A 977-nucleotide genomic window follows, 5' to 3' on the forward strand; every position below is an offset into this window, starting at 1 on the left:
GAAGACGATTACAAAAGAATCCAAATAGGGTTTGAACACCCGGTTCATCAAATCCATAAATTCTACTGGGGAATTAGTCAAACCAAATGATATCACTAAGAACTCATAGTGGCCATACAGGGTCCAAAAAGCTATCTTAGGGACATCTGATGACCTAATCATCAACTGATGGTAGCTAGATCTCAAGTCAATCTTCGAAAACACTTTGGCACCCTGAAGCTTATCAAATAATTCATCTATCCTCGACAACAGATACTTGTTCTTGATAGTGACCATGTTCAACTGCTGATAATCTATAAACATCCTCATCGTTCCATCCTTCTTCTTAACTAACAACATCGGCGCACCCGAAGGCGAGACACTAGGTCTAATGAATCCCTTGTCAAGAAAATCTTGCGACAAATCCTTCAATTCCTTCAACTCAACTGGGGCCATACGGTATGATGAAGTAGAAATTGCCTGAGTGCCCGGACCCAAATCAATGCAGAAGTCAATATCTTTGTCGGGTGGCATTCTCGACAAATCTGTAAGAAACACCTCTGGGAACTTGTGCATAACTGGTACTGAATCCATGGAAGGAACCTCCGCACTAGGATCATGGATATATGCCAAATCTGCTAGACATCCTATCTCGACCATACACCAAGCCTTCACATAAGAAATAACCCTACTAGTAGAATGGCCAGGAGCCCCTCTCCACTCAAAATCATTAGTAAGAAACTCTAATTCATTTCCTTTCAATTACACAATACTTTTCATGTGTTTTCAACATCAAATCTAGGATTTCGATGGTAGAAATTAGGGATTTTGATAGAAATTAAGAATTTTGTAAAAATTGAGATTTAGACCTCAAGTTGGGGTTGGATTTCAAAATAAATTACATAACTGGGCTCGGGGGTGAATGGGTAATCAAGTTTTGGTCTGAATCTGAGGTTTTGACCAAGCTGGCCCTGGGAACTTTTTTTTAAAATTCATTA

This window comes from Nicotiana tabacum, chromosome 2 (genome assembly GCF_000715075.1).
Source record: "Nicotiana tabacum cultivar K326 chromosome 2, ASM71507v2, whole genome shotgun sequence".
In the NCBI taxonomy this organism is placed as follows: Eukaryota; Viridiplantae; Streptophyta; class Magnoliopsida; order Solanales; family Solanaceae; genus Nicotiana; species Nicotiana tabacum.